Source organism: Channa argus, chromosome 21, assembly GCF_033026475.1.
Source record: "Channa argus isolate prfri chromosome 21, Channa argus male v1.0, whole genome shotgun sequence".
NCBI classification, from domain to species: domain Eukaryota; kingdom Metazoa; phylum Chordata; class Actinopteri; order Anabantiformes; family Channidae; genus Channa; species Channa argus.
In genome coordinates, this window is record NC_090217.1 from 2,617,450 (window position 1) to 2,632,598 (window position 15,149).

A 15,149-nucleotide genomic window follows, 5' to 3' on the forward strand; every position below is an offset into this window, starting at 1 on the left:
GTGGGAAACTTTGAATCCACTATTTAAGGGATAGATTCACACACTCAACAATCAGGCAGTACTACAAACTGGTGAACACACTCAGTAGTGAGTAAAGGGTGATTTCAGACACAGCCATAGATTCAGTCTTTTTTACAGTTAAAAGTGCTTGAGCCTATTTATCCAAACCTATGGGACTCATCCCTACCAAAACCAAAACCAGAACAAGATTCTGTTAATGGCTCATGTGATAGCCAATCAAATGCTTGGCAAGTTCTGTCAATAGCCAATCAAAGAGCCGGCGGGCGTGAATTAATTCTTCTGCTACTTATGCACAGACACATGGAAATGTCAACAAACCTATGTAATCTCATGTTGTAAAGACGACCCAGCATGTTGGCCGGTGGATGAAAAAACTGCCACACAAACGTCATTTGACTTCATGAAGAATCTACATCTACAAATCAGCCCCTGGTCTCTCTGTGGGAATTTAGGCAGCCACAATTACAGCATCAAGACAAAAGGTTAAAGGTGATTTAAAGCTACAGGTCACAAACCCGGATGGATCACAGAATACAGTGTAACACACTCAGTAGGCTGAGGGTGAGCACACAACCCAAAAATGACAGTCTTCTTTAAAACTGTTGGATGTTAGGTCAGGAAAATTTCATTTGTTGTCATTTCACAGGTCAATATACAAATAATGTCGCAAAGAGGTCTTCATGATAAATTTCTAATTACTGTTATTGCATTATTTTAAATGTTTCAGTTGAATCTTTGAATTTCCACAGTTTTAGCTGGTCAGCCATGGTTGTTGTTTAGTCTTCTTCTTTGCAGATATAGTATATAGATAGGTCTTCCTGACTGCAGGAGGCCTACTGTCTCATAACCTGAATTTCTAGGGCGAAGTGGTCAGGTCTGTTTTTGTGTTTCTGGCACTTGTTATGCTGAACATTCACAAGCTGCTAATACTTCAGTTCCTCTTTAGTTCCTCTTCCATTCCAAGATTTATCGAGGTCATTTGTGCAGAAACACATCCATTGTTTGTCCATCATCTACTTTTACATGAAAAATAAAGTCACCGAGCCTGTTGTTAAGCTGTGATCACATTAGAAAAGATTTATTTGTGTCGCTCACCTGACAATGCACATCCCTCTGGTAACAAACCAGTGACACTTGATGTCTTTGTGTGATAAACAGTGTGTAGCTGTGTGTTGAAAGTCAGGCGTTACCCCTCTGTTGCCAAGGTGACACTGACATACCTTTAGTTCATCAACATTCACGCCCGCCGGCTCTTTGATTGGCTATTGACAGAACCTGCCAAGCATTTGATTGGCTATCACATGAGCCATTAAGTTTTACAACTGGCATATTCCCACATCTGTCTAAGTATGTGTTAGTGTTTACATGTGTGTGTGTTGGAGTGTGTGCTTTCATGTCTCTGCTTTTAAACTATCATCCCAGACATACATGGCGATGGTAAAAGCATGTGTGTGTTTTGTCAGGTTTATGTCATGTTCAATCAAGCTAGCTGCTAGTTTTTTTCTGTCTTGGTGTCAGATGCTTAAGTGTTAGTGCTTTTGTTTGGCTAGAGCTGAAAGGATGAACATAGGCCTGTGCAAGATTTAGGTCTGGCAAACTCAGTTGAATAGGTATATGGAGACGCCCAAACCTTTTACCAATATCCAGTTGTTGAACATATCATTGCAAAACCATAAGCCTTTATTTGCTGCCATTTTTCTTATAATTTCAGGTTCTCCACCAGTTTCTACAACTTAGCTCCACTCAGCCACAAATCCCTGGATCATGACAAAAGGCTTAATGTAAATGAGGAACAGAATTTGCAGAAAAGCTCTGCAGCAACTCTTTCATATCTTTTACTTAAGTAGCAATACTTATGTATAGGTATCGTGTTACACTGCTGTAAAAAAATATATATATTATATACACACACACACACACACACACACACACACACTAAGACTGTTTTATAACGGTAAGGTCATTCTTAAGCAGTGGGAGTGGCTTAAACGCTGCTCAATCTCCATATGAGAAAGTCACATTTTTTAATAACTTTAATAACACTGTGGAGATAGAATTCAGTACTTTGACAGCACAGCGGGGTTCCCATCATCATCTGATTCCACCTAAAGCTCTTTTTGTTTTGATTTCATCACACCACCTCTTTAAAAAGTTGCATGTAATTTGGCCTTTAGCAAGTGAGCATAAGATGTCCGCCAAGGACAGATTGAGATTGCACAGTAGCCTCTAGGATCTCTGCTATTCCTTCAAGACTACAGTTACAGCACTAACAAATCAATTGCTGCAGAGTCATGTAGACTCCTGGAGACCCTGTTATGTTGCTCATTTACACAATATTTGCAAGCAAGACACTCCCTTTCTACATAATATATCGAAATACCAAAAGTTTCGGGCAGGGTTGAGGTCCAGGCTCTTAGCGGAAGTGTTTTTGCTTCTCTGTATTTTGCTAGAGTGTAAATGTGTTACTACAAAACACCTACGGTATAACTGTCCATTCAAAATAATTCAGCCATGTAAACAGAGAGTTACTGTAGCATCAGAAGCTGCACCATAGCTGACAAGGTTGACAGTTCCAGGGAGACAATGATATATTAAACTTGTACAACTCTTGTCAGTGTTATTTTTTTACCTGGCTGCTCCAAGATTTCCAATATGCTAAAACCTTATACCATCCTAATCTTCGGTTCTTTATAAATATACTTGTCTTATTGTTGTTATAATTATGCAAAAACGATTTTCAGAGTTGGTCCATCCACTATTTTTAACAGCTTATCCTGTTCAGGGTCACAGGGGGCTGGAGCCCAGCTGCCATAGGCGAGAGGCAGGGTAGCTGAGTAGCTGTGTGGAAGCAAAACTGACAAACTAGGTAAATCCATATATTCAGAATCTCATGTGTTTTTCTACAAAAACAAATAGAGCAGCTTTTTCTTTTTATAGACGTTGCAGTTAGCACAGACGAGGCAAGGACAATAATAGAGCCTTCATAGGGAAATGATCATAAAATAACTTTATAAAACAAAGCTTACTTCAGGTAAACCTGTTGGGATGTCACTGGCTTTAAAAAGTATTTATGGAAACTACTGACAGGCACAGACTGGATTTTTAAACTGAAGACTACAAACTTTACACAGCACACAGTCTCTCTGGAATAATTTTTGCTTTGCTCCGTATTGCTTTAGTTGCACCGGAATCTCCATTAAAAAAGGCTTTGAACTGGCTTCTGATTTCCCTGGGACTTGAATCCATGAACCTCTCTCTATCATCTTCCTCTATCAGACATTTTATGCTTTAGCCTTAAGAATTTAAAAATCATACACCCATTCAAGACTTTCATAATGTGGGATTCACCGAACATAGTAGCCTATAAAGGAACTAGCAGGACTTTAAATATCTGACCATTTATTGGACAATACCAACACACATACTCACACACACAATCTTTCTGACATTGCACAGCCAATTAGAGTCCTATTTCAGCCAAGTGGATCAAGGTAGAAGACGGCGGGGAGAGAGAAAGAGTGAGCGAGAGAGAGAGAGAGATCTAAGTGGGCGACACACTCTTCTGCCTCGGGGTAGATTGGTGTCAAGTGCAGAGAATACACACTGTGGGCAGAAAATGTAATGAATGTGTATCACTTGTTAGGAAGAAAGACAGCGTGTGTGACTGCGAGTGTGTATGTGTGGTCTCTGCACTTGACACCAATCTAGCAGCAGCAGAAGCAACAGCAGAAGCAGCAGCAGGAGAGAAATAAAAAGAGTAGTGTGCGTGTCAGAGGGAGAGCAGACTTAAAGCTGAACACACACAGATCCAAACATCAATATTTCAAATTCCTTGAAAGCACAAATCCATCCATGATTCACAGTCACAACACATAAAAGAGACAGATGCATATCTAGACAGACAAGAGCATTCTGTGGTCACTATACACAGAACGAACTGTGTTTCTGAGCTCAACTGACTCGCTGATGGAGTGTTTGATGTAAACAGAGTCTGGGACATAGAGCAGCTTGGCGTAGCTCTGTTTTGTAGTCTGTCGGCGGACACTTTGGACTATAATCTACAATGTCGTCAGCATGTGTCTTCATGTTCATGCGCCATCGCAGCTGCCTGACAATCCACTGCTGCTTGACCCAAAGGCTGTGTCCACCAGGGGTCATGCTCGGCTTTTTTCCACACACACTGCTGTCTTTATGATCCGGGTCTATTTTGTCAAGTTGTCTTAACATGAACTTAGTGAGTTAACTTCTTCTGCTCTTCGTGATCACCTACACTTTTCACCAGACATTTCGTTATCTGTATCTGCTTATGCTGCGTAGGGTTGCGGGGGGGCTGGGGCCTATCCCAGCTTTCATAGGGTGAGGGATCGCCAGTCTGTCTCAGGGCAAAGACAGAAAGACATACACACAGACAACCATTTGCACTCACATTTACACCTACAGGCAATTTAGAGTCATCACTTAACCTAACATGCATGTCTTTGGACTTTCCCTGGAGGAAACCCACGCAAGCACGGGGCAGAACATGCAAACTCATGAACCTGCGTCCTTCAAGCTGTGAGGCAGCAGTAGTAGCTATCAAACTGAAAATAATTATGATCATCACCATTAATTGGCTCCTTTGAAAATCCAAATTTGTTCCATGGGTTTCAATATCATTTGGAAAGTCCGCATTTGTGTGTGCTGAGAGAACCGTGGGGTGCTAGAAGGCAAACACTGTGTTTCTGAGAAGGAAAAAAAAAAAAAAGAATTGGGCAAAATGTCCTGATCATTTTTATGTCTGGAATCTAGAGGAATGAGGACTGTTTTCGGAAAACGTGCCACAGAGAAACAACAAGGAGCAAATCAGGTGCTATGTTGTAATTTTTATCTAGTTCTCCTTAAAACATCCATGTGTTTGCAACCACAACTATCATGCCTTCTACAGTCCCTCAGGCCTCTAATAAATTCTGTTATTACCTAGTATGTAAAAGGTTGTACATGCAAATGCATCAAACTTTGGAGTTTGAGTATTGTCCTAGACAGAAAGCTCTCACTCAGGACTGCTGCACTGTGCACTTGAGCAGCAGTGCTCTGGACTCAGTGAGGTCCATTAGGCCTGAGGACAAAAACAGGCCAATAAAACAATGTGCTGCTGAAAAGTGCAAATGTCAAACATTTGGTCACAATTTCTTTTGTCACACAGATATGAAAAGGACTATATATTATAATAAGCTGCCGTTATCCCATTTTCTTTCCGTAGCTGCTCAGCCGTATTATGCAGTATATTACCTGTAACTTTATTAACTGCAGTTGTAAACTGGCAGACACACAATTCAATAACTATTTCAGACTTAATAAAATGAGAATAAATGCAGAAATTCAATACAAAGATATCATATTAAATTGTGGTGAACTTTGCTTAAGAAGTCACTACACTAATAAGAACACAAGTAATCTTTGAACTAAACTGCATCAGCAAGTCTACGTGCAGCCAGATTGTAAGTAGTTTCAATTTTTTAATAAGCTGATTCCACTGTCTGAGGTACCTGAACAAATCTGGCATCTGCAGTCCAGTACCAGTGTAAGACTCAATTTATATTGAACAATGTATATTAAAGCTAAATAACAATGGGAAAACTGATTTGCTTATTTTGGTCCAGCACTACGCTTGTCTGATAAATTTTTTAAATACGCTGGGACAAAGGCTTCCAGCATAATTTGATGGTGTGGATATCATTCAATAACAATAGCTGTGCTGCGAAATCAGCTATATTTCAAGCGATAGTCACAAAGAGTTCTAAAACATCTGGGGACCATGTTTCAAATCTGCCTGCAATCTATAAATAAATCATATCGCATCATGTATATCTAATGCAGGAATAGCAGAATATGCCACCAACATACAGCAAATTATAAATATTTGAAACCTTTGAGGTCCATTCCAAGGCTTACTGTATAGAACTGAGTACTGGTGGATGTATGAAGCAGTGTGACAGGCACATTGTTGGTGAAAGTCTAGTTCCGCAGAGTGTGAGGCAGATGTGACAGATTCTGTGCTGCTGATCCCTCTCTGAGCAAAGGCCTCAGTATGTCACTACTGCAGCCAACAGCACAGACACATATCTGAATAAAATCTACCTCAACACTGTTTAAGCAGCCTTGGCTGGTGGCAGGTCGTCTTCAGAGCCCATCGCTCAGATCGATGACATCTGGTTGATGTCACTCAGCATTTCAGCAGGACAGGACAACAGAGACTGGCTTCTGAAGACACTGGCTGAATGGCAGGTATTGATTCTGGGGAAAGAAACAGCTGCTTAAAGTCAGGACCTTTGTTTTGTCTTTGCTTTTCTTGTCAGGCATTTTATCTGCTGTTTTGTTGTCTCTTTTTATGTCTGGTGCTTTTCTTCTCTCTTTGCATTTTTCTTCTTTTCCCTGCCTCCTCTCTGCAGACCCAGATCACATCAGAGACAACCAGAGTGCTGTAAAAAGTGTGTTTGTACAGTGTGTGTTGGTGTGTGTGTGGAGCTTATTATAGATTGCTTCTCTCCTCTCTGTATGGTGTATTTTCCTGCATTGTCTTTTATTTTATCATTTATCTCCACAACAGTGTGCGTATGAGTGTGTCAATGTGTGCTAAACATGCAGAAAGTGTGTAAATGTGTTTGTCATATTGTGCTACGCATGCACATCCAGCCTTCTACATTCATTTATTTGTGTAATTTGTCAGGTGTGTGTCATATTGTCTTAGCATACTGTAACTGTCAAACTGGTTTACCGCAGTTAGTGTGTGTCTTTGTTGATCTGTGTGACGCTGATTAAAAATGAGATGTTTTTGATTGCCTCTACCCTCCATGGAATTATTAGCATGGCATTTGCACACACACACACAGGAGTAATTGAGCATTTCTCTTTTATATTACATGTAACAGGAACCAAACCAGGAGCTCAATGCCACACTAACAGACTAACACTGTTTTCTCCCCATATTTAAATTTATGCAGATGAGGCCAAGTAAAAGATGAATGAGCTTGTTTGTGTTTAGAGGCCGGAGTCGAGCTCTCTGTCGGTTCTCAGCAAAACCTGTTTCAAACTGGGATTCCACAAAGTGCCAGGTCTTTAAACCAGCAGCTCTTCTAGGAGGAAAGATGGGTATTTTTCCTGCTTTGATTAGGCAAATGCATGACTAGTGGACTGTTCTACGGCCCACTTGATCATTTCTAGCCACATAGGATTTATGGGGCAGCTGCAAAGGGCAAATAAAGTCCGATCAGATGGTTTTACCTTCCTTTTCTTCACTGAATGTAGGGGATCTCATCCAGGAAGAACACCATGAAAAGCGCTGGCTGATTGACGGCCTCCCCTGAATGGACCCGTTGGCTGTCTCCACATCCGTGCTGTGATCTGATAGAAGAACATTTACACACTGACAGAATAAGGCTGAACTTTTACACAGTAGCTCTCCGACTGAGCAAAATGCCATTGTACAGAACCTATTCAACTTTTACTCAGGGTTGGTCAGGAAAAGCTCAATCTCAGGATGCTGATATAACACTGTCCAAATTAAAACCATCCAATATAATACCATGTATTTGTAAGTGCTGGCATTAAACTAAAAATTGAGTCAGTTCTTGTCAAACACTGAAAGAATAAGAAAACTTACATCTTTATGCTAACTGCAAACAACCATTCAAAGGTGAATAAAGACAATAATACAAAGCTGCTTCATAATATTTTAGCATAATTTATTAGTTGCTTAAATTCTATATTGTGAATCTCCATCAGCAGAGAAGCTACAGTATTAACTGAAGCTGCCAGATGAATACAGTGGAGTAAAAAGGTACAATATTTACCGTTTGAATTTTAGCTACTGTAAGTTAAAGTGATAGAAAAATTCACATTCTCAAGAAAAGTTAATGTGCGTCAGGATTGTAGTTAACTGCTCTGCTAGCTCGAGACAATACACTGTAGTGGTTTTCCACCTCTGGAAATGTTTGACCTAGCTTAGGAAGCTAGCATAAAAATATTAACAAATTAATACATTAATTACAGTCGCAAACATCACTCTCCCATTCTACATTTTTCCTACAATGTTGTCTATTGGAAATGTACATTTTATTATGTAGTGCAATACAATTTGGACCTTTGTTGCTTTCAGAAACAGTTAGCATGGGAGAGATTTCTGGCGCTAGGCTAACAGTTGCTAAGCGCTAACCTTACCAGCCTGTACCAGCCTAACATCCACCTAAAGTGAAACAAATCACTTCACAACAACTACCAATGTGTCGTATTTACAGTGTTATGTCTTTAAAATTATTTTAAAATTCAGTTTAACGTACTTGCAGTTGGAGCTACTGTAAATTTTAAGCTATCTTAGCGAGCTCGTTCCCCCGCTTACCGGGCATTATGCTAACTGAACAGCACTCGATACAAAATGGTCGTGTGATTTTTATCAAACGTTGCACTCGAGGCTTGTGGAGGATTAATTTAGAGATATGAAAAGCATGAAACCGAGCTAGCTGTGTCATTAATAGCGATCTCAGTGCTGCCTACCGTCAGCGGTAATAGGCAGTAACACCTGTGTGTGGTCTGCACGACAAAGCTGCTTGATGGTCAAATGAATAAAATACATAAATGTGATTTACAGGCTATAAATACTCGGTGAGAAGGCGGAGTGTTAATCAGTGATCCAACGGGAGCCTGGTTACAGGTGGCCCGCCGCCGCCCACAGGATGCTTCCCGTTCAGGCCTCACCTGTCAAAATAACAGCGCTTAACAAACAACGGAACATCTCACACTCTGGCAAAAATGGAACATTGTTTACAGAGATATTAATAGTAAAGAACTGCTAGATCCCATGAAAATATATTTTTAACCCTGGTTTCAGGAGCAGTCTGGTTAGCGATTTGAATATCTGATTGGACACATTTTACAGATTTCATATTACAAAAAAACTCAACATGTTTAGGTTGTGGACTTTTGGTTAGATAGAAACCTTCAGTATGGTAACATTGATCCAGTTGCCCACATTTTTATTTGGAGTTGAGTTTCACTTGTGCTCAGAGATCGAACTGGTTCTGGTAAACTTGTCTGAATCTACATGTCAGCTGCAGAAACAACTACTACCAAACTATTTTGGGAAACTGAAACCGAACACATTGCAGTACTACAATAAAAAAAACATCACAGGAGTTTTAATTATAGTCCAATTACTGCTTCTTAGTCATTAGTTTACATTTCCTCTGCTACTTATTGAAACTTTCCATTGAGAAACCACAAAGCAACAAGTGTTACACTTCACATATACTATTAATGTTCCCGTATTTATGGGGTTTGAAACTGTTTGGAGTAAACTAAAGGAGACAAACAGTTTGTTCACTATCTAATTTCCTCCTAATGACTGCATGGTTGATTCATCACCATCTGGCACACACGCACACACACACACAAACACACACACACCGCTGTGATAATGCAGCCATTGAATCTAATGACAACGCACCGGTTGTCTTAATGAGACTCCAGTTTGTTTCACAGGAATCCAAAGCAAAGCATGATGGGTAAACGAACTCATTGGCAATAATTAGCTTCTCGTCACTGTGGGAACGGCTCAAGTGTTTGTCCTTACAAGCAACTGTATGTCAAAGGCTACAACAACACACGGTTGTGGTCCAGCTATTCCTCGCCTCAGATGAAAATAAATGTGATGTTGGGTTGCCAGATAATAAATAAAGAAATTGCCGGGTTGCCAGGTCATCATGAAACTCTCCCTCTGCAAATTGGATTGTAACTCTGCACAGTGAATCATGTTGAGTGTGCGCAGGCGTATATGTGAGCGTGTGTGTGTGTGTGTCGGTGTCACGCTCAGACAGGCACTTGAACTAAATTGCCCCCCTGGTACCCACAATGCATCTGGAGCTGGCAGGAATGTCTGAGTGGCTGTCTGTGTGTTTACACCTCTCTATGCCTCAGTGTAACACACAGCTGCTTTATTGTGACCCCTCCGCCGTTTCCATGACAACCAGCAGGGCTGATTATGTGTAAAACTCGGGCTGTTGAATGGTGACTTTCAGTACAGATGTGGACCCGCACCCTCATAACAAACAGTTCCAAAGTCAATTCTGAAAGTTTAGACAGTTTTTAATCTTAATTGTAAAACACATTTTTTGTCTTTTCTTAACATCACAACTTGAACAATTTGTTCATACCTCATATTCCAGCTACAATCATTTCTATTTCAATCTCAACATTACGTAATCATATTATTCCGATTTTTATTTACTTCATTTTTCTATTCGTTTTAATATAGGACAGGACAGGAATTCCATCCATCCATCTATTATCTGTAACCGCTTATCCTGTCTAGGGTCACAGGGGACCTGAAGAGGCAGGGTCTATCTCAGGGCCAACACAGACAGGCATACACACCCGGAGAGAAAACCCTTCGCACCCACAGTCACTGTAGTCACCAATTAACTTAACACGCATGTCTTTGGTTGGGGAGAACATGCAAACTCCACACAAAAAGGCTGCTGTCTGCCGGGGACGCAAACCTGCAACTTACTACCTGTGAGGTGGCAGTGCCTGCCACTCCACCCCCGTGCTGCCCTGTCACGATTTCACCTGTGTAAAACTTAATATATTCAACACAGTTTAGTCACAAGTCACAAACCTGTGTATGTAGGGTCCCAGAAAATACAATTGTTTCCACACATTAATGCAAAAGTAAAGGCTTCATTGATGGACGGGCAAAACAGCAGAACTTTTTGACAACCTTAAATTATTAAAAAGAAAATGGAACATTTCTTTTTGACAGGGTTGACCATTCAGAGACATGAGCATTCATCTTTAATACCGTATATCTTTTTGCTGACGAACTACAGTGCACATGAAGCCTTGAGAAGGTTAGTGATGTTTAAAAAACGTCCTCATTTTAGTATCATCTCATTATCAGAGGCAACGCGGTTCAGTGTTACAGCAAAAACACAGCAACTATCACGCTGCTCAGTCCTGCTGATTGAAAGAGTGAAATGCTGCAAGAGACTAATATCTGTGTGGGTACACAGAGGTGTAATTTCACAAATAATAGAGCAACCCTGGCTATGTGAGACAAAAAGACAGAGAGAGGAATGCATTAATGTTCAGGGTCGTTCTGAGCACAGAGGTGAAAATGTAGCTATTCAGATAAAACACACACTTATGTGCACTTCTCTCTTTCCTTCAGGCAGCCAATGTCACACAGCCTTTTTGCTTAACCTCCATTATGTACAAGTGTGTGCGCATTCACACACACACACACACACACACACACACACTCTCTTTGTGAGTGCAGTGTTGAAAGCATGGGCTGTTTCTTCAGGTTACATCTCTCTGCAAAGATGATGGATGGAGGGTATAAAATCCATCTCTGCAGGTCATTTAGGAACAAAATGAACACAGACACATAGAAAGATATATAAATAGAGAGATAGATAATCAGTTTGCAGTAAAAAAAAAAGACTTTATTATATGATTTATTCTAAGATTTGTTATAGACTGACCTTTATGTAAGCACGTTGTTCTCCTGGGATGTAAATCTGTTCGTGGAGTCCCATTCGAAATGGCAGCTCAATGATGTTTGATGAACTTAAAAACCTTGACTGTAAAATAATGGATATTGGAAATTAAATATATCAGGCAAACACACTTGGCTTTTCCATCTTTAAATGTCAGGCAGTCTAATGTTTGAGCTCACTTGATAAGACTAAATACAGATGCACACTGAGAGGGAAAATCCTGGAAAACACTTTTGGACATTTTGAAGCACGTTCCCGACAACTTTTCCCTGAATAAATTCATTCCTGTTCCCACCTTGACATGTCAAACTGCATGAGAGCCTGCAAGCAACACTAAGGGATTGTTTCCTTTACATTGTACGGGATGTGAATGTGGCTTTAGCACCATTGAAGCAACACCTTCTTCTATTAGAAACATAATCTCCTCACAATGGACCCTTTTAAAATGGCAGACATATTGACTTGCCAAAGCATGACAAGCACAGGGAATTAACAGCCCTAATTATGGCTGCTCTCTTTTTAGTTCGATGAATCAGTTCCAGCCATGTGGTAATGTGCTTTCCTCACCCACTGCCATGGTTGGATCACTGTTTTTATTTTCACCTATAATTTCCTTCTTTCATGAGTAAAATGCGATGTGAAAAAGACCTGATGTATGGACACAAGTATTGTTAGTAAGGTTTGGGTTGTAGCAGCTCAGTCGACACCGGTCGGGAAAATCAAGTTTATAAGGAGAAGAGCTTTCAACACGTATGGTAACACTTCACGATCTCAACTGCTCCCAGAACAATACAACACTTCCAATAAACTTTACAATCATTTGTCTGTTGTGTATCATTTTTTACTCCAGTGGAGGAAAAAATACTATAAGGAAATAACTCTGCAGTAGAACAGTGGTGGAGTGGTTAGCACTGTTGCCTCACAGCTAGAAGGTCTGCAGTTTGAACCCCTGGCTAGCTGCTTGCGTGGGTTTCCTCCAGGTGCTGCGGTGTCACCCCACAGTCCAAAGACATGCGTGTTAGGTTAATTGGTGGCTCTAAATTGCCCGTAGGTGTGAATGTGAGTGTGAATGGTTGCCTGTTTGTGTGTGTCCCTGTGTTGGCCCTGAGACAGACTGGAGACCTGTCCAGGGTGGACCCTGCCTCTCCTCTTATAACAGCTGGGACAGACTCCAGCTCCCTGTGACCCTGAACAGGATAAGCTGTTCAAAATATTGGATGGATGGATATTTCATCTCCTCTTCTTCTTTTATGTTGCATTTGTGGAACAGGTTGCACAGTCTTTGTGTGTTTGGTTAATACGCACCCTCTGGTCTGCTGATGCATGTCACTCTAACCATCATGTACAACTAATAACAGCCATTTGATGCTGTGATAACACTCAAAAGTCACTTGTGTTTGCTGAGCGGTCAGGTGGCCGCTGCCCCGGTGAGATCTGGAGATGAGCAGAAGGTTTATGTTTGAAATGTGAATGTTCCAGCAGCCTGAGGAAGAGCCAACAGTTAATGCAGCAAATGAACAGTTTTTCTAAAGCACTGGTCACTACTGCAGTGTGTGTGTGTGTGTGTGTGTGTTTGTGTGTGTGTTTCAGAAAGAGAGAAAGTGAGAGAGACAGCTCAGAATTGGATTTTGAGTCGTTTATATTCAGCAGGGGTTCACAGACACTCACTGCTACAGTGCCACACACACACACACACACACACACACACACACACACACACACACCGGCCTGCCCAGCTCCCATATAAATCCATTAGAAGTTATTGTTCGTTGGCGCATTTCTGCAGCAGCTTTTGCTGAATAAAAACCTTTGATTTGATTCAAACTTTATTGTCCCACGAGAGAGATTTGGTTTGCAGAAAGAGTTTATGATGAAAACACAATAAAAACAATAAAAACACGTAAGAACGGCTGCAGCAGATGCGCGGCAGCGTGATGTGATCACAGCTGAGTGGAGAAGAGAGGAGAGTTAAAGCTGCAGATTAGAAATCAGCTTTAATACGGGTACATGGGGCATTCAGCTGCGAGGAAACCTGCTGAAAAAACAGGTAAATGTGATAACAGAGGCTTGAGCCCTGTGGGGACTGCAGCCATCATTGCCCAGAACAATATGAAAGATGATAAACAACACGCTGATGCCGTGAGACAGCAGCTGTGGAGCCAGAATCAAGAGAGCTGGATATTCCGCACAATTATCCGAGTTTTCAGGAAGGAGAGAAGCAATAGAACAGGAAGACAGATTACAAATGTGCTAGAAGGCTGCTTTAATTAAATAAATGAATTCCAGAATAGTACAAAAACTTCTTACAGCAATGTTTTCGGAATGTGTTAATTGGAATGTCAAAAAAAGGAACGGCAGTAACGTTAAAATCCTACATGAATACAAATTCAGGCACAAAGCCATGAAGCACTAATTAAACAGGGTTCGAGTTTTAAAATAAAGTAGCAATTTGGCTTAAAATTTATTTCAGGTCAATAGATGAACCCCACTTTAGATTATCTCACACCAGTCAATGGAAATGTCCGGCTGCTAAAGATTGTTTGCTAGTTCATTTAAAATATTTAAGCAGCCCTTTCTGTTATGTTCAATGTATGCAGCAGGTTTTTTCAGTGGATGCCCTGGTTATCACAGGTGATTTACTTTCACCTGCTTCAAGTAGTTTTGTTGTAATGTACTGTGTGTCATGTTCTTGTGTTGAGTGCTACCGTTATTGTTTTCTTTGTTATAGGTCATTGGCCAATTAAGATGTCATGTCAGCGTTCGAGTGCTGTGATCCAGGTGTGTGTATATTCCTGTAATTGTTTTGTGAAGTAAGGTGATCAGATTTTGAGTCGCCGAAGATTCATTTTTATCAACACTACTTTTGTTTATTTATTTTCCCAATTTAATGATTACATGTGAATATATTTTGGAACATATAGTTGTGTTAGTGTTTAACATAACTAGGTAAATGAATATTTGGTCAAATAAAAACAAAACCTATAATTGCACTGTTACAATCCCTGTAAACTGGGCTTGGACCAGCGCTGGGGCTGGGGAACGGGCTTTTAGGGGTTCAGTGTCTTTCCCCGAGACACTTTGACATATAGCCAGGACTGGGGATCGAACCACTGATGCTGTTGTCCGTGGACGACTGCCATTACCAACTGAGGTACAGCCGCCCCTATTCTATATTTCATTTTAAACTCTTAAATAAAGATAATTGTCAAGAAAACAAGGTTAAGTAATTAAAGGGAAAGACAAAGACTGAAAGAACAGCAATAGCCAAAGTAATTGCTAAAGAAATAATTTGTTTGTCTTCACGTTCTCATTAAAACTGAGTGGAAAGTGAAGACAGAGGAAGATGGAGGAGCAAACGAGGCGTAAAGAGGAAATTTGGTTTCATATGTAAATATGTTTACAGGCTTTTTTTGGTGAGTGTGCCGTGTCCCTGATTTATAAGGGCTCAGGATGCTCTGACTGTATTTATTATTTTAGAAACGGAAACATCATCAGACATAAAATCTCTCTGGGCATTAACAGGAAGTGTGTGTGAGACAGACACAGTAAATAATGATGAAGCAGCAGTCAGCTAAATGCTAATCATAATCACAACTG